The following is a 23282-nucleotide window of genomic DNA, read 5'->3' on the forward strand; positions in this document are numbered from 1 at the left end:
GGCTTATTTCCGGTTTCGCAACGTATACCTGCCGGTTGTGCGTGGCTATTCCAACCATCTCGGAGGCCTATGAAACAAAATATACGAAATATGACAAACGAAAAAAAAAAAAGGCGTCCGGTAGGATCCTCGAGAGTCGGTCCAGAAACGAGGAGCGACTCGTCCCATCCCGAATAAAAATAACCAAACGTGCGCAACAAAAATGTTTAGCCGGTGGCCTGCGCAGACTCACCACGCGGTTGTCTCCAAGTAGAAGCGCGGGGTCTTCAATGGCTGAATAGAAGCGCAGGACTGGTTACCATGGCAACGTCCAGACATGCACTCGTACCTAGCACCGCAGCATGACCAACGCAACCTAGATCAAGGCGGTGTTGGCATGGCGTACAGGCTTGTGAAGTTTGGAAAGCGTAGCAAGGTCGTACTGACACGAAGCGACATCACGTCCCTTTGAAAAAAGAACACAATAAGCAAAAAAGAACGAAAAGAAAAGGCATAAAATGAGCAACGTCTACGTCGCCTTAAGCCATAGCTTGACCCTGTCCGACTCCAAACGCTAAAAAAAAAAAAATCGATGACGGGAGACACTGGCATTGATTGCATATACCGTAGAAACCAATCATCTTCGGTGGAGTGAATGCAAATACTACGTTGAATGAACAATGGACCGACCCGATCAATACAGTTACTTGCTCTTTTGTATTACGCTTTAAAAAAAACCTCGAGCAGAACTTTTCTCTCCCACTTCAAACAAGGCACGAGCAACATTTGATCAGTGTTACGTATTCGGCCGAAGATTGTGCAAGCAACCTCTTCCAGATCCAATTCCCAAAAGTCCCGACATTAATGTATACGGAATGAAAGCGACGTCCCGAGTGTAACGCGATGCCTCGGGCGCTTTCATCGAAGTCGTCGAACCCCAAACAGAGGCCGTTCGGTGATGAGCACTTCTCAACCTTGATTGACCTCCATGGTAAAAGAAAAAAAATTCCGCCATATCCACGAAGTGAATGATGATGAGTGGGCGAAGCTCCGGAGGTAAACCTGGTAAACCATGAATCCTCTGTACAATTTGCCCACTCGATTTTATTACATCGCTCCCCCTAGCGTACGTCGCCGCACTAAATCGAACGATTGCCTTCAACCAATGACACGCGCCATATGTGACATCATTCCTATTTTATAAGATCTCGCGTCTTTCATCAACTACAAGTACCGCTTTCTAGTTTATAACATCTTGCACCTTTTCATCATCAGCTACAAGTACCACCATCTAGTGAACACTACAAGAACTAAACGAGAGGTGGCTACATACAGGAGACGGTACCGCCATCTAGTGAACACTGCAAAAACTAAACTAGAGGTGGCTACATACAGGCTACAGGGGACGCACAGCCCACGCCCTAAGGAGCTTCGCCCCTAAAAAAAAAAAAGCAGTTCTCGCAGAAAAACCTAAGCGCATAGAGTTTCTGTGCGTCTGTGGCCGAAATATCAAATTACCGAGAAAGCCGCGGGAGGCCGCTACTTTTCCACGCATGCGCGCGCGATCACACTGATAATGCCGCGAATTCAAACAAAGTGCTCAAGGTCATGAGACGCGGTATTTCTTTGCCCTGCCACCCCTCCCTGCTTAGCTTCCAGCGCTTTTGTCGGGACCAGAGAAGAGATAATGCAATTGCAGCATGCGACAAACCTTTGTAACTCCACTCGCATTGAACGGATTCTCAAAATTTTTGCGGCATTGAATTCGTGAGCCAATAAGCTCTTCCAGTGAATTCATTTCACGGTTACATGAAAAAGTGTTTTAGGGCCCCTTTAAGGCATTTTGTTTTGCATTTGTCACAATGATGGAATCTAATTAAAGCGCACTATACAGCGCAAAACACACACACACACACACACACACTAACATACACCCAACGAATAGAACACAAACGATGACCAACGATGAAGTTACTTGCGCTGGTCGAAAAATCCGTTCGTTGTTTTTTTTTTTCCCCTGTAGGGCACCAGAATGATGCACCATGTCCGACTCGCGACGTTAAGCGATCTGCCGTCTCTGAACCTTTGTCTCTAAATGCTTCTTTCTTTTGATGCACTGCGCTCATTAGCGCTCGTTTTTTTTTTTTTTCATGCTAATCGCGCAGGACTGTGCACTGAAATTGGCCCTCAAAATACTGACCGGTGTATAAGAGTGAATGAGAGAGAAGAACGAAGCTTTCACCGGACATGTACGTCACTACGACGATTCACGGGCGAGGAGACTGCTGGAGGAAGTTGACGGTGTTGTCGGTGGCTGACCCTCAAAGAAGCGCATTTGCACGATTGTAAGTAATCCCGAATGTAGGTCGACCACCCTGAAACCACACGCCAGATAAAAAAACGGCAACAAGAACGCGACCACATTACATTTAAAAAAAATATTCAGCAAGTCGCTTAAAAAAAAAAAAACGACCACCAGAGTGCAAAGGTAGCTTCGCTGCAGTGTTTGCCAGCCAAACAGGCAAGCTAGCTTCACGTCAATACGCGGGGATCATTTCTTGGAAAATATTCCGGGTGGAACCATTGCTGAGGGTGCGGATCGTACAGGAGATAAATACGGTGTATGTTACGGATCAAACCGAAAAGCAACCACATTGTCGATTGCGCCCCCGAAACATGGCTGTCCCGGCCGGGAATCACACATGCGATGTCGAGCCTTTAACAACACATCCCGCTAACGTATGTAGATACTAAGGCGCGTATACCCAAGGCACGCATGTATATATGCTCGGCATTGGAGCCCCTCAAAGAGAATCGATTTTAACGGCACCGACACATTTCCCCGCTCAATCGCATCGACCCGGTGTCCCACGCATCCGATGGAAAAGTGGGACGATGCCGTCGCCCGCTTTTTCGAGCTCAATATGCCCGATCCACGCCTCCTATATATGGTGGTGGTAGTGATTAGAATGAAGAGGAAAAAGGCACCTAATTTCTGTCTGCCTTCAGGCGACACGGCGCAGTGCCTTATAGGGGTGGGGGGAAGGAGGGATAAAAAGAATAGAAGGAAAATATATGAAGAAGTAGACAGGCAAGCGACGGAAAAAGAAGGAGATAGGAAAGTGGGGATCCGGTCGAAGCAGTCCAAGGGCGAGGCGCCACAATGCGAGAGCTACACGGCGTCAGGAGACCGCGGAGGGCGAACCAGTCGGCGGGAGCTACGCTGAAGTCGGAGATCGCGAGGGCACAACCGTCCAGCTTGAAATCCTGCGAGCGAATGCCTCCTATATATTCGTCTTCCACACAAACGCCTCCAACTCATTTCGGCCCATCACGCCCCTCCCACACCTCCTCCTTGCTGCCTGCGCTTCAGAGTTTAAAATTGGTCACGCTTTCATTCTTCTTAATATAGCTCCGACGCACACTCATTGACCGGAGGCAATAGTGCCTCCCTCACTCTTCTATTTTCCCACTCCGTTATTTTCGGTCGCGCGACTCGCAGGCGACGCACGTTTGCTTCTGCGTTTACGGCCGGCCATAGGCGAGTCTTGCAGTGCGCCGAGTCCTCAATGGTTTAGCGTTTTAACACTTATACAAACGCTGGGCGCGGTCATTGCGCAAATTAAGTAGGCGTATGCGAACAGTTTATTTGAGAACCGAAGCGAAGACGAATCGAATAGCGCTTAGAACGTATCGAATACGAATATCGGTATAATAATATTTCGAACAGTTTTAGAATATTTGAGGCAACAATCTTCAAAACGTGCCTATAGAAAAAGTAATGCAACGATTTGGAAAGTGCGAAAATGTAAGAGCGTTTTACTCGAAACAAATATCAGCAAGCTTTAACAAGGGAACGTATATCCCATAAAGCACACACACACACACGCACACACACAAGTCACGCAAAACTGAGGCAAGCTCGCGTACAGCAGAAACCACGGGTCGGAAATCGGTAGCAACAACATCATTCATTGATAGATATGTTGTGGAGCTTAACGTCCCAAAACTACATTATTCAACGCGGCAAATTGTCAGCAGCTTTCAAATAAAACTAATATATACATATTAAACATAAAAGAATATTCATGAGTCCACATCAACATCACTGTCATGATTATAAGATAACAAAATCAAGACCCTGTCACTTCGGCGACACTTCAGTTTTAATCGAAACCACCTCAACCCTGTACTTATCTGTATTCCAATGATTTGTTGCCTATTCTTTTCTCCATTTTTGCTGTCTTTACCAATAATTTGTTATAACATATATCTCAACCTTAGTCTGTATTTAATTTGAATTTTTTTACCTTTTTTTCGTTTTTGACGTTTATTGTTTGTAATTTTGCTCATGTAACCCCCCTATGTAATACCCTCTCACGAGGGCCTTTAGGGGTATTATGAATAAATAAATAAATAAATAAATAATCAACGGAGCCCCATTTGATTCATTACGTGAAACTTTTCAATATTGGCACACACCTAAAATAATAGCTCAGACACAGCGTCAATATTTGGAGAAATTCATACCACACACTATCAATTAGAATCACACCTGGAGAGAAGCTTCTGTCAGAGAGGGATGGACAAAATTACTATGCGGTTCACCCTCATTAACTTAACTTTCATTCAATCATTCATTCGTCATTCTTGCAAACATTTTCCTGAGATTTGCTGCATATATGAAGAAAAATCTCATTTTTAATGTAAGCCAATACAATCAGAAAGGTTATAGTACTTCCAAGAGGTAAATGTCTGCTATACGATGTCCAATCACTGTGTCGGCAAAAACAGTATCAATTTTCCAAGTTGTGCAATAAAGAAACCTTTATGGAAACCTGAATACCAATATTGGCGTCAGAGAAGATTTGCGGGGCTCATACAGTACCCCGAGACTGGCCCTCGACGAGGACTATATTATTCGTCACCCCCCTCGCTATAGATTATCGGGCTGGTAAGGTGGTTTTGGTTGTTTAATGCTTTTTTTTTCTGATGGAAAAAATACCCAAAGCATTCACATCGCTTCATTCTTCACCACCCGCGATACTTCACTTTGAAAACAGCGCGTTTAGCGTCACCAAAGCTCGAGCGCACGTAGTCTCAGGCATTGCCCCGCTGTGGGGCGCTAGTTTCTTGGTATTTATTAGGTATTTATAGAGTGCCTCGATGCCCGCGCCCGCTCGCATCGAGGCAACCTATAAGTATTAAGGCGAACGTTTCGAACTGACGCAAAATCGTTCAAAATTAACAACGCCAGCATAAATTATACGTGTTAGAGCATTTACCATTAAATTTCGGCATTACCACACTCAAAGTTACCAATCAGTGTAAAAAAAAGTCGCAAACAAAAATTTCGCGGTCGGGGGTCCTTTAGGTCTGTTGCTTGACAACGCTGCCGCAGATGACGTCGGCCGGCGGATAGACTCACATGACGCAAGCATTCACACCACCACGGCGTCTTTTTGTTCCCGATCCGGCCTTCGGAACTGTAGCGTCCGGCGCGAAACACAACACTTGGCGGCTGTCTGTGTAAGAAAGCGACACCATGCAGCACTGCCAACGCCATCGCGTGTCGTCTATTCTGACAGTCGAGACGAAACATTCACGCGAGATCGGTTACACTGTATGCCCCGAACAGGCACGGATGCCCGTGTAGTCGAATCCTCTCGAAACGTACCGCATAGCAACAAAACGCAGTCGAGTTTACGTTGAATGAATTCGCACCTACATATAACCAGTGCGTGCCACTCTTCAGCATTCAGGTTTGTTGCTGTTCACCAGGCAAACAGGCAGATAACCACGTTGAAAGGTCTCTTTAATGGCTAGTGATTATTAGGAAAGTCTCCTAGTACTTTGCTAATAATCATCGGATGACTTCATTAGACAAGTTTATCGTTTCGCGAATCAACTTCTGAAAAAAAAAAAAGAGGCCGTATTTGAACGGAGTTTTTATTTTATTTTCGACACACGCTCAAGATCTTTGTTTTCGTACCCGTGAGCGCATTGAAAGCTAGGCTGGGAGAGGGATGACAAAAGGGAAAGGAGATGCGCTCGTTCATCAGCGCGCAGCCGGACTTTTAGCACCCCCCTACACCTTCCTTTTTCTTTTCTTTGAACGCGCTATCAGAGTGACGGCAAGCGACTGCGTGGGCACGTGGCGGCAACTTGCGGTGGCTGCGCCAACTATACAGCTTACGACGCTCAATCCATGCAGCGGCCGCAGACGTTGGGTTTATGGTACGGTAATTTGTGTTTACGGCATTATTCGTAGAGAGAAGAGAGGGCGAGGGGCTTACAGCTGACGTTCAAAATTACTAGTAAATACAAGGCGTCGTGATGCGCTGCAATGTTCGTCTCACGTGTTTCCAGGAGCCTCAACCACCGATGGGCAGCCTTTGCTGACTGTCTAAAAAGTGTTTTTGCGGGGCCATTTTAACTAGAAGACGCGGCTGTGGATCGCGTTTATTTGCGGCGTATCAACGCTTCCAAGAGAAGCTCCAGCAATGTTGCGGTGTAGAACAATAGTAATAATACCTGGGACCTCACGTCCCAAAACCGCAATATAATTATGAGAGACGCCATAGTGAGGGGCTCCAGAAATTTTGACCATGTAGTGTTCTCTAACGTGCACTGACATGCACAACACATGCGCCTCTACCATTTTGCCTCTATCGAAATGCGAGCTCAACCGCGAAGCCACCGCCGCGGACATGTTCAACGATACCGTGATATGGCCTAACTTTACGCGACGTAAACGGAACGGCATGATAATCGATGCAAATACACGCTGTTCACGATAGTGGGACGCTGCCCACAGCAGTCATAGGTCCCGATAGACGAAACCCACCCGTAAAGCGTTGTAGGCGCCGGCCTGACGGGATCGATTCGTTAGCGGAATGGTCAACACAGCTGCGAACTCCCGGGAGCAACGAACTCCAAGAAGAGGAATCAATGACTTCGGCGAGCCAACCGGATTCCCTCGAGTGTAAAGGCACACGTGACTGCGTTTCTGTATCACGTACGAAAGCTTTTTTTTTTTTTTTTTGCGCACGCTGATTTCTCGGGAGACCCATATCGACGGGACAACGCCCTTTCAGGACAAACAAACGCCAACGAACAACTACGCAGAGCGGGAGCTTACCACCGTGGAACATAATTGATGACCCAGAGATGGGACACTTCTGTCAGCTTTGTACAACGGTAGGTTGGTGACAGAGTACGAAACTGCAAAAACTACCAAGTTGATAATTTATTATTGCCCATCGAAATGCTTGTGTTTAATAGAATAATAGAACATGTCCAGGGTTCGACAGAGAGCGGAAAGTAAAGATGTCCAGCTAAGTATACTGCACTCCTATATAATAAAGTGTCCGATATCCCGTCAGCGTTTGTCATCAACACCATTCGCAAAATGTTTTTACGGTACGCGACCGTTACTAAAAAAGACCAAAAAAATTGCCGCGGACACGCAGACGTGCGCCCGTGTGTTCACGTACACACACACACACACACACACACACACACACACACACACACACACACACACACATCACAGTAGAGAAATGTATATGATGGTAAAGTAACGCGTTGTCGCCGTAACGATCTTTTAGAGCTGAATAAATGAGAGAGCGAAAAGGGAGAAGTCAGGGTTGATTCAGGGGAGAGGGTAGAGGCGCCGACGGAAACCGATCCCTTCTTGATAGCTGCCTGCTTCAGCTTTACAACGAAGAGACACCACAGCAAAAAACAAAGAGAGAAGCAAAAAAAATTAAAAACAAAGTGCAGCCACGATCTTGGCCCCGTTGGCCTAAATGCCTTCACCCCTTCTTCCCGCTCGCTCCGATTTTCGTATCTTTTTGTCGCAGTTTATACGCCGCCTCATGCCGGACCCTCGTCCGCGGCAAGAAATGAGGAAGCACCTCTCCTCCTCTTCCTCGTGCCGTTCCTGCTCATCGACCACCTTCGTCGAGAAAGCGGCCACTTCGTTGCGGAGCGGGAAACGACGTCAGAGTTTATCTTTTTACGCATCCTGGGTGGCCGACTTCCTGGCATTTATACGCGTATATCAAGACCACCGCGCGCGCCCCGCTAATGTGAGGCGAAAAAAATGATATAGGCTGTTGGAGCGTCCGGGCCGAAATGAGCGGGAGCAGAAATATATAGGGCAAACTTTGTCCATACAGACGCGCTGCTTCTGCGAAAGCAACGAATAAGCCGAGTCTATACCCCTGTTTCGAAAAGAACCCGGTGACCTTCTTTATTAAGGCGGATTAACGTAACAGGAGATAACGAGCGCTGCGCAATTTAAACTAGGCACTTTAAGGCACGATATTCTAAGTATGCCATACATTTACCGAGATTTAATAATGAAAAAAAAAATGTCTGGAACGAAGGGTGTTTTGAAGCCAACGTTTCAACAAGTGATATCTAGGGTGCCTAGAAGTAAGACTTTTTATGACTCATCAAGCACTCAAGGCTGCCTTCAGTCTTGGAGAGTCATTAAAAATCTTCGAAGAGTCCTTGAAGAGTCATGAGAAGCCCTCAAAGAGTCCGAAAGAGTCCTCCTTAGGGACAGTCTAGGCTGCCTCAGCTTTTCGGGACTCTTCAGGGCAGCTTAGAGGCTGCCCAAAAAGGAGTTGACGTGACTCCTTTAAGAGAATCACATACGTGGCAAAATAGAACTCGCCGAAGGGAGTCAAGGAACTCTTCTGTTCTTTAAAGTACACCATCCAGCATTATTCAACGCGTACATATATTATAGGCACAATTAGGTAGGTTTAATGAGCGTATAGCCCGCATCAGTATGAGGCCACCACGCCTGGCATGGCACCCACCAATTTCAAGCTTCACTTAACACCAAAGCATTTCCTTTTTTTTTCTCTCTTCTTTGCGAGGATTTCCATTTTACCGAGAACACCGCCAGTGACGCTGAATAGGAGTTATAACACAGTGTCAGCTATCAAAACAGCGCCAATTCCACATATCAATGTCATCGTCTACAGAGCAGTGATGTACAGGCTACAACGAGCAAGCGATGTTGAGCACGACTGCACGTATTTACTTACGCTGGTGCACTAACGACGCATTCCTTACCGATAACGATAAATACGAAAATCACGGCGCGATTAAACTGCAAAAGCAAGGGCTTCCAAGCCACACTTTATAGAGCTACCACTATTCGAAAAGGTATACATACCAACATCCTTGGTACTATACTACAAGCAAAACGACTTAATCACCATGGCATTCAGATTTGTACAATATTTGCCGGAGGTAGAGATGAGCGCAGGCGCTGAATTCTCGCGTCGTATACCTTTTATCTAAATAAAAGTAAAAAAAAACGTTAACGCCAGGTAAGCGTTATAGTAGACGTTACGTTAGATACCTTCCAGGAAACGTGCTGTACTTTCCAGAAATAAACGTTATGTTACACTGATATAGTCTTGCCCAATGGCGCACCAGCTCCCCATCACAGAGGCAATGTTGGCGCAATTTCACTATGTTGTAACATAGCCTCGTAACACTTTCATTCTTCCGTAAGAACATGATTGAGTGATTACTGTTGTGATGAAAAACTACGCCTTACTTGTTGGTTTCCCCAGCCTGCAGCCAAGAGTGACCATTGTCGAAAGTGGGGGGGGGGGGGAGCGCTTAGCACCCCTCTCCCACCTCCCCCCGGCTGACACGCCTATGGTATTGCCATTATCGTGACCTGAAATGCGATATAGTCTATAAGCTTAAAAGGGGGGGGGGGGGCAATTTTTTTAAGGGCGTTGTTCCTATACGCCACGGGCGAACGTGCAGACGGAGATCGCGTGAGGGCGCTCGCGAGACAGAAATAAATAAAGCGAAATGAAATACCGTAGCTATTTTCGAGACACGACGCGAGCCTCTCAAGGTTAACCTTCAAGCGGATTCCGGAAAGAGTCGCGCCCGTTCTGAAGCAGGTACACGTGCACATTTACACCTACACATAATGTATGCACGTCCAACAAGTAAGCATAGAAGCAGTGTAAAAAGCGTCAAGCTCAATACCGACCTGTTTATATCTTATATGACGGGCATGGTCGTAAAACGGTGAAAAGCGTAGTAGAGGAATGAGTAGAAAGCCTTCAGTAACAGCAACAAGAGGGGAAAAGGCATGAAGTTTCAAGTTGATTTGCAGTCTTGACAATACATGCACGGGTTTTGAGCTGTCATGGTGCCAGAGCTAAATGCGTGTCCGCGCACGCCTGCACAAACTCTTCCCAAACCAAAATGGATTTAGACCGTTCATAGCCATGTATAAACCCAGCTCGTCTATCCGAAAATATATTTAGACACTCTATAGACTGTCTCAATATTTTTGTAAGGGCTGGCACCACCAGTACAACATAATTGTTGGGGTTTACTGTATACGTAATGGAGGGCTCACTGTACATCGAAAAAGTTCCCTGTTGACAGCGCTCTTACGATAGTTTCTATGTCACTGTACATAACTGGCACAATCACATGTGAACTAATTGAATAAATTATGATCATCATCACAATCTACATCAACCTGACTGCGTTCACTGCAGGACACAGGCCTCTTCCATTTTCCGCCAGTTGACTCAATCCTCTGCTTGCCACAGCCGCTCTCCAGGTTTGCAACTTCCGGTCGCTGTTTAGCCTCTGCCGGTACGCACATCATGTCGCTTTTTTGGTTGCCAGTCGCAAACGGTCGCGCGGTGGCCTCGAGTCGCCGGTGTGAACCAATTTTAACACAGAGAGAAAGGGACGTAAGTTTTCTTATTGCGGTGCCTTCCCGACAAATCCGTTATTTATTCATAGTGTCGCGGCCTCTTCAAGCACTTCGGCTGCCTATATACGTGCAGTTCGCAGCACTCCCTCCTGCTTTGTAGTGCATTAGTAAAAGTTAACGCACTTCAGGTAAAAGTGCAGCTGAAGTGGCCAATGCATCTCGTATACTACAACATTGCTTCGTGCGTGCGACTTGTGCGACCTTCGTACTCGTTTGCGTGAGGCGCGTCGTTCAGTGTGCGTATTCGCAAGTTCCGTAGACTGTCACGCCACCCCGCGACCACCAGCGTAATTTTTTTAAAGAGTATCATGCAGATTAGCTAGCGGCGGGACAGCGGCGCTCAGGGTGCATCTGCTCTTTTTCTTCTTCGAGTCGTTATTATCGTCCCCTCCGAATTGCAGAGGTTGGCATGAAATGACCAAATTTAAAGGCTTCAAAAGCTATCACAGGTGCTGTGTGCCGCACTGTACAAACAGAGCGTCGACAAGAGTCAGCCTCCCCGCCTTGCCAAGAGACACGGCGAAGAAAAAAAGAATGGATCGTGCAGTTGAAATTCAGCAACACACTCACGTCACCGACGAAAGAGTGCAGCGCACATTTTGTCAACACCGACTACTTCTGGAGCAATAGATAAGAAAATTAGAATGCCTGATTTGCGTGCATGCTTTCGTTATTTTCATGGAGGACAATTGAAGCGTTCATTAAAAAAAACGAAGTAGAGCTTGCCACAGCGTGTTGCAGTAGCACTAACATTGCTGTGGTCGTTATATAACATTTCTTATGGTTTTGCTTGAGTCAAGCCCCAGCTTATGGTCGCCGTTACATCTCGCATCGTCAGAACCCTGCACCCGTATGCCATCACTTGAACGAGCTGCACAGTGTTGGTCAGCCTATAGCAGGAACGAGCAGCTTAAGTCATGCTTTAGAAATACGTAACAGTTCGTGAATGGCGCCCTCGGCATCTTGTGTTGTGAAAAATAATTAATCATTTAAAGCTAGTCCCGAAAAGAATATTTGTTGGTGATGCTACAAATGGTTATTTTTTTTTCTTTTTTGTATGCAGACCCGCAGATAAGGAAGCCTGCAAGGAAGTGACTGAAATCATCAGCTGATACTTCTTAATGTTTGCCTCGGACGGCCTCACGACAAGAACTTGTCACGAACGCGAACCGCAGTGGAACGTGGTGCTCGTGCATCTGTGGGACGTTCTCAAGGTTTTTATCATTTGAAAATGTGTGCATATAATAGCGGCATCACTGTGTAGTATTTAGTTCATCTGGTGGCTAAGCTCAATAAAGGCTTTTCCGGAACATGTGCGCGGTGAATATTGGAGGAAACTTACGACACAGCTAAGAGCTTCACAAGCGAAACCACCATACATATATTATGTGTGGTGTAGGGGATTGATTGATTGATTTGTGGGGTTTAACGTCCCAAAACAACCATATGATTATGAGAGACGCCGTAGTGGAGGACTCCGGAAATTTTGACCGCCTGGAGTTCTTTAACGTGCACCCAAATCTGAGCACACGGGCCTACGACATTTCCGCCTCCATCGGAAATGCAGCCGCCGCAGCCGGGATTTGAACCCGCGACCTGCGGGTCAGCAGCCGAGTACCTTAGCCACTAGAATACCGCGGCGGGGCGTGGTGTAGGGGAAGCTCCATGTTTAGTGCGCTAAAAAAAAACGCAGCACTTTAAATCGATTGGGTAAAGAACTATCTAAACGATCGACAGCAGAACGTAGTGCTTAACGGATCAAAATCATCTGCGGTAACCGTTACGTCCGGTGTACTACAGGGGAGCGTATTAGGACCTTTGCTTTTCCCGCTGTATATTAATAGCATAGTCGATGGTATTACCTCTCACATTAAGTTATTCGCAGATGATTGTGTAGTGTTTAGAGTGACTAAATCGCACAAGGATGCTGAAATTCTGCAGCATGATCTGTACCGAATATCAACGTTGTGCCAAAAATGGAAAATGAGTAAACGTCCGTAAGTGTTGCTGTGTATCATTCACCAACCGGATTAGTAAACTAGACACAACATACGAAACAGATAATTCAATAATTAGCAATGAATCCTATTATAAGTACCTGGGCGCCTATTTTTCCGACAATTTCAAGTGGAATAAACACATTGACATAACTGTGACCAAGGCAGGCCGGATGCTATACTTCATACGCAGAAATTTTAGGCAAGCTTCACAGACCGTAAAACAAACCCTCTATCTCATGTATGTAAGACCTATTCTAGAGTATGCTTGCGTAATCTGGGACCCCCATCAGCAATACTTGATTGACGCATTGGAAAAAGTTCAAAATTAAGCAGCCAGATTTGTTAGCAACAACTATAATTTCTTTGAAAAGCATCACAGAAATGAAACGAGCATTGAAATGGGAGACACTGATGGTAAGGAGGCAGAAATTGAGGCTTAAATTTCTTCAATGTATATATTATAATGGAAATGCCATTAACTCTCTTGATTATCTGTTCACAGCAACGTACGTCTCTAATCGCCAAGAACATTCACGAAAAATATTAGAATACCGTTACAAAACCCACCCTTTCGGTAGTTCTTTTTTCGTAAAAACAATACAGGAATGGAACCGTCTACCGGATGATCTCGTCAATGAAACTGATAATGAATCCTTTTTTTCCTCATTGTAACAATACCTACAATATCACTGCCACTAAGAATGGTTTGCTGTCTCGAAGCGTGTGGGTGTTTACAAATGCATGACTGTGACGTTGTTTTCGCTCAACAATATTCGAGTGTCCTTGTTTCTTCTCTTAAAATATTTTGAGTGCTGTTTTATTTGTTGAATCCATTGTTTCGATTGAAAACTATGTAGTCAAATTATTATGTGTACCTCCCCTATACGTAATGCCTCACGGCGATGTAGGTGAAATGTAAATAAGTAAATAAATAAAAAAACCTATCGCTTGGGTCTAAACGAACTATTTTAGATTTTGTCTAGGCATGCATATGGACACAGTTTTACTCCATGCAGCAATCAAGAAATAATATTTCAACAAAATTATATTTAATAATGCAAAAGCATTTGAGCTTGCCTGTTTAAGAGTATAGTCGCTGCATGCACATCGCGAAAATGGGCTTGCAGCGTCTAAATTGTTTGCTCTGCACCTACAATGGCCGTGAAAATCTAAGTGCCACAACATAAAGCACTAGCACTGAATTCATCTCTTAACTCTTCCCATCCAACGACAAGCAGCTGCACTAGCGAATATAAATAAGTGCTATAGTATTGTGGCATATATTTTTTTAATGCGTCAAAAATATCGGCATTCGGACAACTTGGCGAAATTTCACATCGGTGAGTGTCCGCTCAAAACAGGGAACGTGAAAGGAAGTAAGTAATGTTATAATACTATTTGGGGTTTTGCGTGACAAACCACGTAATGACAGTGAGGCACGCCTTTAGTGGAGGGCAACATGCACGGACATGGCGCGGTATACTCGGCCTTTAGCATTCCACCTACATCGCAACGCAACCGCCGCGGCCGGGGTCGAACACGCAACGTTCATGTGAGAGCAGAACATCGCAACCACCACTTCACCGCGGCACACACGTATGGAGCATTGAAGAACAATATCACTTGAGTCGCCGAACGTCAGTGCACGAAAGGCACGATTAGCGCGAAGACGAAAAGCAAGCTAACATTCTTATACACAAGCTTCCCAGTTAAATGCGAATTCCACTACGTGTGGCATCTGGCAGACATGAGACTTAGAAGTGTGGCAGTTTGGGCTACTTGGTATGACATGACGATAGTTACAGCGCGAGAGCAGAACGACGACAAAGGGACAAGAAGAAGACGAGCGCTCGAGCACGGACATGAGGCGTCTGCAGGCAGAGTCCTTGCACGCCGAAAGATGCGCTACGCTCTTTCACGACACAACAAGTGATGTGTTTGACGTTCAGGACCTCTTCGCCTTCAATGAGGCCTCGTATCAGAGTTTCTGAAACGTCTAAGTGGCGCATAATATTCGACTGCAAGAAAGGTAGAGCCATTGCGAAGCAAAAAAAGAAAACTGCATGTGCAGGCCGCATGCACATGTGCTCAGCGACTTCGATACTCTCTGTGGGCGCCATATTAAAATATGCGCCCCCTATAGGCGACGAAACTTGTGAATAGGTTTCCAACTGCAGGGACGTTCTGAAACCAATGCGGGACATGTAGCTGTCCTGACAAGGGCGGCGTTGGACTCGGGACTGTGCACAAAAAATCGGGATAGTCCCGCAAAATCTGGGACGGTTGGTATACCTACAGGAGCAAGCGATATTTCAGGGTTTACTAGCACTAGAAAGACGACCCCACAGTGACGTCATCTAGCATCTTTATTTACCGAAGAATGGTTCTGTACAATGAAAATAAATTCAAACTGATATTTCATTTCTAATAATTATTATAAATATTACACCTCTTTCATTTCTGTAGTATGAATATCGCAAACGCTGAAATTATTCTCTACTACATTTTAATTTTACAGCCTGTTTTTATGATAAAAAGCGTAAAACTAAATTTTACACACCAGCTTCTTTAGCAAACATGCACTATTTTTTAATGCGTATGCCAATCGCACTTTTTATACTTTCTAGATATAGACGTGCTGTTACTATCGACATCTTTTCTGTGATCACACGTTAGAAAGTGCTTCTGCTTACAATAATAATTTTTATTTTTCGTACGAGTGAAGCAGCCAGTGAGTTTTTACCTCAAATTATAGCATCTCTTTTAAATAAGTGCGAACCAAAACAAACAAATAATCAATTCGCTCACTGTACAGTTATGACCGATTACAAGCATGCATAAATTACGAAATTGGCACGCAAGCTGAGCTTCAAAGACGCCCTCCGACTAGGAAAATTTTCTGTTCCCGAAATGCTAACACTATTCGTGTCATACTACAAATACGATCACAGGGCATCCTACATTTTCGTGGTTTATGGCACGCGCTGTGCAGCAAAAGTGCAAATATTTCTTGCCTATAGTTGCTGTGAGCTGCTGAGACAAGCGAATTACTTGGCGCAGAGGCAATTCGGAACAAAAGCAACGAATGGAAGCGGGGCAATGACGAAAGCGGGCGTGTGACGTCACGTCGCTTAAGCGTGACGTGATAGGCGATTCGGTCCAACTTCCAACATCCACTTGCCGACGCTATGTAAGCGTTGTAGAGCTGAGTTCACCGGTGAACGCTGACGAAGCAGCAGCGCTCCTCATACGGGCAGCTTCGATTACGTGCGCGCGGGTGCGCATGCGCGATGCGCCTCTAAACGGACACACTGCGGGCCGCTAACGCTACGCTATATCACAACAGCACTTCGCGTCTCAACACACAATTGCTTAAGTAGTTGCTGGTCGCGGTGAAAGACCGTACAACAAAGATTAATTTTATACTTGGTTCAATGAAGTTTAAAAAACGTATTGCAATCAAATAACCGAGTTTCCACTCATTGCTTTCACTAATTACCCTAGTGTGCACGTGCTGAAACAAACGAAATCAAGCCGGTAACCTCACAACACACATTTCCTTGGTGCGTGAGAGTAGAAACATTTTAACGCGATCACGTCGAAGAGCTCGTTTCGTATAAATTCCTACGTCAGCATCGGTGTCGGCGTCGTCGGTTTGATAGCGCCAATTTAGGCACAAAGACTAACCCCCGTATTCACAAACCCTCCTGGACCCGACCTCCACCCTTCACTTGACAGAGTTGAGCAGTGCGCCACTGCTCGGCTGAAAATGACGCGGCGCTATACTGAAGAATCACAGCAGATTATCCCTGATACGCAGTGACTTACCGTGCCTGGAGATGGCGCTCCCATCGGCTTTTTCAAGTGAAGGTGAAGCGTTGAGTGAAGGGACGTTCTAGAATATGGGGGTAAGAAACCACAGACGAGAACGGGCACACTGACAACGTGTCTTGACATTGTACAGCACACGGGCATATTATTTCGCCTCCATGCATGGAGAATAGGTACAGAGTGGTTCGTAACGTTCGTAAATGGGCTCGTTAACTTTGAGTGTGCGGCTATCTGTTTTGAGTAATATTTTACATGTGCCGTCACGCTACGCAGATCTTTCTTAGCGCGCGGAGTAGGTGTACACCCTTCCGTTCTTCAACACCCTAACGAACGGCATAATAACACCCTTATGCCCATTACACCCTTCTCTGAGGGTGTACCAGCAAAGAAAAGGGTGTTGCATTCATTCAAAAAGGATGTCAATCTGTAAAACACCCTTTTACACCTATAGGGGTGTAAAAAATTTTACTGTGTTGTAACCGCCACGGCGGACATTTTACCGATAAGAGAAGGGTTCATATTTTGGGTCTATGTTGGGTTAACAATAAAAAAACAAAACCCTTTACAGCCGACCGGGGTTAAAGACATCGGCTCAAAGTGGGAAGAAAGCATACGAAAGAGCAAGAACAAAGTTAAACGTCTTGGATAAACGGGAGCATGTAGCCTCCCCCCTTTCTCATGTTAGCCTCTAAACGAGGTACGGCCTTGACGATGTAGTAGTGGGAAGATCGATATCGATCGGCAGTCACACACTGACGCCCCGCATTGTTCGTGATTAACAGCGCCTCCCCCAATAACGACCCTGCACAGACACTGTCAGCGCACGCTGTTTTCTCAAGCTGACCAAATCGTTACTCTTGCTGGCCGTCACGCTGAAAAAGCAAGCCTTATTATATAGCGACGCGAAAAGATATACTATCCTGCCTCAGCAATAGCTATACTGCGAATGAAAGACGGGCTAACGAAGCGTGCAAAAAAGAACAAACTGCGGCTTTTTTTTTTTTTCGCAACGCCGGCCGATTATGTTCGACAAATGAAACGCGGTGATCCAATATGGTGGCGCCCTAGACAACAAAAACTCCATTACTTGATTTATGAGTCAATGGATCAATGGACTTTAGGAGGACAAAAAAAAGAGAGAAAGATATCGACCTTTGCGGATGGACTTGCAGCCATAAGTGTAATCATGCGTGAGTGTCGTTTATTGAAGAGCAAATGCAGGCAGACAAAGCAATATGAAACACGAGAATCTGCGTTTCGGCCGGGGACGGGTCTTTATGCAGGCTCCAGAGAAAGGCCAGCCTGCCACTCTAGCGTCTAATAGACAAAAATGTTTTTTTCCCTTCTAACTAAAGACTTCTATAATCGGATTTCCGGAAACTGTACTCGTGCGTGCGTGCGTGTGTGTGTGCGTGCGTGTGTGTGTGTGTGTGTGTGTGTGTGTGTGTGCGTGTGTGTGTGTGTGCGTGCGCTTGTGCGTGTGTGTGTGTGCGTGTGTGTGTGTGTGCGTGCGTGTTTTTGAGCGGATGAACGTACGAAAAATTTCATTTACAACGTTTCCGCCAGGGTCCGGCTCTTAGTCAAGGAATACAATGCATCATCACGCGTAAAATGTGCTGCTATACAAATAGGGGGCCCCCAAACAAGTCCCTAACCACTACTTCATATCACACACATATCAGACAACTTACCAAGGGCAAAAGCGCGATACGATATCAACATGACTGCACAAAAATAATCACGATGTGCAACAAAGCGTGCGCAGTAATAAAGTCAATTTTCAGTCACGAAAATAACGTAACAACGTGGGTAATTATGCAGAGCAAGGACATTAAAAAGAACGTGTTGCAAGACCGTATATTATATAGTGCGAGACGACGTTCTGCACGAAAGCAGGACGAAAATTTCCATTTTCAAAAGCCATCACACGAGCAAGTTGAGCAAGACTGAATCTAGGCTCCTGAAAGAGAAGCGGGCGTGTTGGCACGCCGCAGCGCACAGACATCTACGCAGACATCGCGTGGAGACAGATAGAAGGACACGCAACCAGAGATGTGCTCGGACTTCGCGCAGCTGCGTACGCAGCGCCGGAGGAGTCAATTTTAGATCTCACGTGTAGAGTCCGATGGCCGCACAACTGTGCGAGTCCAGCGTGTACGCATACATGATATAGAAGCGACGAGCGGACAAGCGATCGAGCGATGCGTGGCCTTGAAATATAGGACGCTCGGCGCGCATGAACATTTTTCTTCTTTTTTTTTTCTCGAGAGAGAGAGAGAGAGAGACGCGAAGAAGATGTGTTTCTAACCCGTATGCTAAGCAGTCACGAAGAAGTGGTTTCGCTTGTGGCGATGGGTGGTGGTGGCGGAGAGATTTGTGTAATTTGCGATAAGATGCCATGTCGTACGCACAATGTGAGAGTGTTTTCTGATACTTTCTGGAAGGGGAAAAAAATATGAAACCGTTATATTCCTTTTTTTTTTCCTTTGTGATGAAAGTGTAAGAGCCATAGGACACTGTCCGTACATGTTGTCCTCTACATGGTCTTGCACAGTTTGTCATTATGTCTTGAGAAAGGCGTGGCTGCAGCCGAAACGTCGACAGCCGTTCAAGCCTGGTAAATTTCGTTTTGACGAAGATCGGTCTCCGATCGAAACGTCGACCAATAAACAGTTTTGGAGAAGGATACAACTTTTTCTTATGTATATGTATTTGCACACACTATCTGATGTACCGTATACACAAATATGGCTGCACTTACTGTCAGGCAATGGCAATGCATTATTGGACAGATTTCGTTGGGCGCTTCTTGTCTAATGAACTCAGGCGACGCCTGCAGAGACCCGCCACGCCACCCACCGTCCGCAACTGACGTTTGCGAGTTGATTAATACGAAGCTTTAAAGGTTAATTTGACAGAGATCTTGTATAGCCGAAACCTCGGCCGGCCTATGCATATAGAGGTCACGTTGGCGTTATTGAAACAAAGGTGACCAGGTAACTTCGGTAACAGAGGTGACCAGATGCCTTCTCTTCTCGTGCGACTATTTTTTGTAACCGCTGCATTAAATACGGCACGACTCATTACATGGATCGTGACGTTTCACGTTCCAGTCAATTGTCATGAGATCCCATGACCTTTTTCGGAGGTTCCAAGTGAACTTACACGGACTTTAAAAAGAAATCTAGAAAGATATATAGAAAGAGAAAATGGGTGACTGCGATCTCCTAGTGACAAGCACACAACTGCCGGGATTAATTTTCCCGATATAAAGAGCGCCGCCGGCGCGCCTACGTCACACACAGCTGGCGCGTGTTTTCTTTTTTTTTTATATACGTCACTCATATGCTTATCCTCGACGCCGTATATGAGACACGCGGAGGACGTTTTGCTCCCGCAGATAAAGCGGGACGGCACCGCGACTTCGGAGCCGACACAGAACTCCGCAATAAAGTCGCTCCTTTCACAGCTAGGGGCCCGCACGAGACGGGGGATTAGAACGGAGGGCTGAGGCTGGAGGGGATGTGTACTGACGAGGTAGCAGATGAAAATGTTATTCTTTTCAGGTCAGAAAACAATACCAACGGTAAGTGACAGACCGACAGGCTCTAGAGACACAACTAAGAAAAGACAACAACAACAACAAAAATAATAATAAGAATAATAATAATAATAATACCACAGTCATTGATAATACTAATAATAATATAATGATAATAATAATAATAATGATAATACTCTGATAATACTAATAATAATAATAATATGTGGTATTTAACGTCCCAAACTCTATATGATTTTGAGAGACGCCGTAGGTGCAGGACTCTGAAAATTTCGACCACCTGTGGTTTTTCGCCTCCATCGAAAAACCAGCCGCCATGGCCGTGATTCAATTCCGCGACCTTGGGGTCAGCACTCGAGCGTCATGACTACTTGATCACCGTGGCGGGGCAACAGACCAAAAACAAACACGCAGAGACAGTAGCGAAATGGATCTATCGGGAGTATAAACTTGAAAAGGTCGATATCCTGCTTTTACCTGTACACGGTTCGGGGCGTTCTCGATGTATTGGCTAACAGGGCAAAGTACATGTTCAAAATTGGCTGACAGAGCAAAGTACACGTGGAAAGCTTCGCTTTATCGCGATCTATTTATATGCCCCCATAGGATAAGCGGGTGATGCTATAATTACACAACAATTAAGCAGTACACCACGTAAAAATCCATATGGAAGCCACAAGATTGAATTACACCGTGTGGTTTAAACCTCCCAGGCAGCCTTATGCGTACATGGCTGGCCACATCATCTGCGGGCACCCCATGGGGATACTTGACCATTCGTAAAAGTGAAGCGTCAGCGGCCACCATCAAGCGCTCGTTGTCGACATGCCCTGGCCTGAACCAGATACGACGATGATATACCTAAAAAAAGTGGGCCTCTCCATCCAACGAGACGTCCGGACTATAGTGGCTTTATGGGCCCAAGTATATTACACGTCGAGAAAACAGGCCTCCATTTACCTGTTTGATTGTGTAATCAAACAGTTTGCGGTAGGCAAACTTTATAAATGAACAAACAAACAAGACGCATCCTTACATTTAACTCAAAGTCGAAATTGGAGTGAGGCCTCCACTGCCATGATATGAGAGAAAAATGTTTCGTTTGGGAATCGGGAACAATAACAATAAAAACAGGCAGGCAGACTGGTGAAAGGGCTTCCGCGCGGAACATCGAAAAGGTTGATATCTTTGCCGTATATACAACACATCTATACGGCCAATGGCATTTTTATAGCGTTATATGAAAAAAATTAATAAGAAAACTGTACGGATTCCGCGCAATACTGCAGTACAGCTAGCACGATGGAAAGGTTTGTTTTATTTAGATATGTTTCTATACGTCCATTAGCAGAGTGGGAGCGGCGGATCGTGTTCCAATGACTGCGTGCGCCACGAAAATACATATAAGTTATCCTTTAAATTTGGCTGGCGGTCTAAATGGAAGAGCGGCGTCAGCTGCTCAGATAACAGAACAACGTTTTTTTTTTTCTTTGAATCAAAAGAGATAACAAGCTATTTTTGAAAATCAAATAAAAAACCAGACAGATGCAGAGAGGCATATCGCCTGGCACCGCGATATAATCGGCAGGTCTTCTGCCTTTGACATTTCTATATATCCGGCACCTTGACATTTGTGATGTTTGTATATGAAAAATGAGCCAAAATTGTACGAGCAAAAATAATAAAACGCTATCAAGTTCAGGCACGAGCTACAACGGTAAAATCATGCGGAGATGACGTCGCGCTTAGTTTTCGTGAGGCCTATAGAGGTCAAAATTAACAATTTGTAAGACAGCATAAAAGGCCTGCACAACTTGGGATCTAAGTGAGCCTTTATGGGGATCACTCAGACTCAGTCTCAGCAAAACTATCCTCAGCCAGATTCACTCGAACTCACCAAAACACCCACTCGAACCCTAACTCAGACCCAAATCTCGATTTCAGTATTAACGATTTTAATTTCTTCAGCATAAGCCTTGTCATTTCACCGAAGCAAAACCAATTACGGGTATAACTACTAATACCTATACGCACACGGTAAAGCTCACGGAGTCCGTGAGGGTATAAAGGTATATTAAAATTTCGCTAACGAACGCACGCGTACGCGTATTCAAATATGGGACCCGCTGCGCGGTATGCAACCATCGACCTCAAAAACTTTGCGTCTTGCAACACACTCCCGGCTGATTAAAAATGGCGGTCACATAACCCCGCCTATACACAGCAGCGGGTCCCACCGAAATGTCGACCGCAGGCGCCGAGTAATCTGCAGCGCTAAGGTGCGACGCTATTTATCCGTCGAACGCACTCGCATTACTTCGGTTTGCGCAAGGGGTGGCATAACTGCGCGAAGCAGATAATCCGGCGAATACATACGAAACTTTCATCACGCAAACTAAAGGTATATACAGAGCCCCCGAAATTCACGCCTCTCTATGATCCCGAGAACTTATATTCATTACGTCGTGACTTCCTCGCTCGGAGACTGCCCTATTTCGCAATTCGGAGCGAGACTTCAAACGAGGCCCAATAATCCGAAGATAAAAACACCAAAAGTGTAGAAACCACGGCAAAGAGAACTCCGCATACAATGCGTGCGTATCCAATCTCGGGAGCTTTCGGGCTGCGTATAGAATTAGCTATACAGACACAGAGTTTCCTAAAATTAGCCACAGGGCACTCTGGCGCTGCAATCGTTCGGCGACCATGGGAACGATGGGTATAGTACACGGATTTGCCTATATAGTCCTCGTTCTTGCGGGCGGCGAATCACACTTGTGGCTTCGTTTGTTGCTGTGCTTCGCTTTTGTTTCGAAGGAAAGAACAAGATTTTTTAACTTCGTGACCCCATTTGAAATGGTAAGCATAAACATTAGTTGGTTAAGCACAACCGCTGAACATTTGCTGATTCTTGTTTCGTGACTCAACAGCTCCAAGCCACACGAACAAACACGGAGTCAGAACTACAGGAAGATCAGACAAATCTGTGCACTATACCCATCATTCCTCAGCCGACTGAAGTACCGTGCGTTACAGCCTGCATAGACACTAGCACCAGAGTACCTTCTAGTTTATATTTAGAAAACTATGTATACGCACACCTGCATACAGGTGATTAAGAAAGTGC

General features: G+C 45.5%; 1 protein-coding gene across 3 annotated transcripts in view; it reads right to left on the bottom strand.

Annotated features, from left to right (window-relative positions):
- Snap25 (Synaptosomal-associated protein 25kDa) overlaps window positions 1-23282 on the bottom strand; it is a 339638-nt gene that overhangs the window by 285588 nt on the left and 30768 nt on the right. The window lies entirely within an intron of this gene.

The sequence above is a fragment of the Rhipicephalus microplus genome, chromosome 6, assembly GCF_043290135.1.
Source record: "Rhipicephalus microplus isolate Deutch F79 chromosome 6, USDA_Rmic, whole genome shotgun sequence".
Taxonomy (NCBI): Eukaryota; Metazoa; Arthropoda; class Arachnida; order Ixodida; family Ixodidae; genus Rhipicephalus; species Rhipicephalus microplus.